Genomic DNA, 2,368 nt, shown 5'->3' with positions numbered 1-2,368 from the left:
ATTTTTGCCAGAGGACCCACATCTCTGAAGCATAAAATTAACTTGTGGATGTATTTAAATGCATATATTTACTGACAACTGACTTAACACAGTATTTATGTGTTTACTTCATATGTGACTGCCTTTGTCTTAACACAAATACAGCAAAACTAGTTTTTCTTCTTTGTTAAGTAAGTTGCAAGAGAGATGGAAAAGGACGAGACAGAAAACAAAGGTGTGTGTGTGTGTGTGGTAGACACAAACAGCTTTCCTGCTGCTAACACACTGTTCAGGAAATATAGATACAAGACAGCTTGAGGTATCACTCTTATTAAACTGAGCCACGCACAGCAGCCACAAAGCATCTGTTACCGCATGTGTTTTCATATTGTTGGTAAAATACATAAAAATATCTGCAAAACACCTCTACGCTATATTAGAAATGCACCTGCTGAGGAACAGATGCTCGACTTCTGAAACTTCTGGTGGACTTTGGGAATGAGACGTGACAGAGTGATGGTGCAACGGCAGCACGGCACCGTATCCAGTGGACATCCAGTGGTAGGAGTTGTGGGAGGAGGGAGGGGGGGGTATTTTTTTATCTTATACCAGCAGGTTAGCCCTCCTTCTAGTCTTAACTAAGCTTATCATGTCCTGGACCTATGATGAATCCAATGCACAGAGATGAAATGTACATCTGTTTTATTACCTGGCTCATGTTGACGCCGCGTAAGTCAGACTAGTTGTTTATATTTTACCATTTTGAAGCCAAAAGCTTTGTTAGAAATTGATATCACTGTAAAAACACTGTCTCCTTTTTAGGTAACATGCACTCTGAAACATGTCGACATTACAACTCTTTATTAAATCAGGCCAGTAATGCTAATAACATGACAAGCCATAGTACTGTTTAAGCATTAGTTCAGATTCAGGTTCTCATAGACAGGACAGATATTGATCAGTTCTACAGTAAATAAACAGTGTGATCAATCAAACTACAACTAGTGACCTACGCTGACCCACTGACAGACTCAGAACAGTCGAAACATTATACAAGTTATGAATGGTGATTGACTATCTGCTTGTGTAAATGTTAGTTTCTCTCTGCAAACACACACACACACACACTCACACACACACACACACACATGCACTCAGTGACCTTCATCAACACATTCATACCGCTTCAAAAGATCTTTTCACCTTTTTGAGATGAAATGTTCAAACAAGATTTTACACCTTTGCGTCACTGACGCAGTATCCCTCCTTTCCAACTAAACTGAGTGTGTGTGTGTGTGTGTGTGTGTGGGTGGAGTAATAGCCCATCACAGAATGCTAATAAGAAGTCTGTATAGGAGATTGAAACATCAAATGATGCCTCTGTGTCTCACAGCTGGGAGAGACAGACAGACAGACAGACAATTAGTACATTGTTTACTGACATTTATCAATCTGTCGAGGACAGAAATTACAGTTCCCCACAGCCCACTATTAGTGAAACTGGGCACAGTGAACAGGAGGGAAGCCTGAGGAAAAGACAGTAACACTGAGCCAAATAAAGCCAGATAGATAGATAGATAGATAGATAGATAGATAGATAGATAGATGGTTAGATAGATAGATAGATAGATAGATAGATAGATAGACAGCATGTCAGACTACCAACTTACCAACTCTCCAAGTTGGTGTGGTCCTGAATAAGCTCATCTCTCTGTGTCAATGCACTGTAAACACACACACACACACATTCTCATGCCCAAAGACAGAGAACAGAGGGAGCAATATCCAGCATCGTCTGTCTGTCGAAGGCTGACCAAGCAAGGAAATGTTTGTCTAGTCTGGTACCTGCTGAAGTTAAGTGGAAAAACACGAGATTGGAAGCACGAGATCCAAAATATCAACAGCATGACGTTCCCAGAGCGACTGTTTCCCTGCATATTGAATTTAGTGTTGCAGTAGATACTCAATATCACAATACCAAACAGGAAAAAAACACACACACTACAACACTACGGATGTAACAATGAGCATTAGCCAACATGTTATTAAAAAGAAAAAGTTAAATATCTGTTCTGTGTAAAAAAAGACACTCAAGGTCAGAGCAGGACTGATAGCTATGAGAATAAGTTAGCTAACATAGCTAGCTTGCAAACATTAGCCACCAGGCTCAGTATAGCTGAGCTCCCTGCTTAAATCCACTAGCTAGCTGGGAAAATAAAGTTCTCAATGCTAGCGTATCTCTTATACCACTATAAGGACAATATATAACCAGTAAAAGTGTTATGATATATTGTCACATTGCTTTTTTGCCTCACATATACTGGGTGCTATAAAAAAGAGCTCCAGTACATACAGCACAGAGATTATGTACATGATGGAAAGGTACATT

At 39.8% G+C, this 2,368-nt stretch overlaps 1 long non-coding RNA gene across 1 annotated transcript; it reads right to left on the bottom strand.

The window, feature by feature from the left end:
• Window positions 1–562: 562 nt before the first annotated feature.
• On the bottom strand, window positions 563–2,010 carry LOC121902310. The gene is made up of 3 exons (XR_006097512.1): window positions 1,825–2,010; window positions 1,650–1,703; window positions 563–1,372 (listed from the first exon to the last, which is right to left on the bottom strand). It is a non-coding gene; the product is annotated as an uncharacterized LOC121902310 (long non-coding RNA).
• Between the last annotated feature and the right edge of the window lie 358 nt (window positions 2,011–2,368).

This window comes from Thunnus maccoyii, chromosome 8 (assembly GCF_910596095.1).
Source record: "Thunnus maccoyii chromosome 8, fThuMac1.1, whole genome shotgun sequence".
NCBI classification, from domain to species: domain Eukaryota; kingdom Metazoa; phylum Chordata; class Actinopteri; order Scombriformes; family Scombridae; genus Thunnus; species Thunnus maccoyii.
Note: the sequence above shows the minus strand (reverse complement) of the source record. Positions and strands in the feature narration are given on the sequence as shown.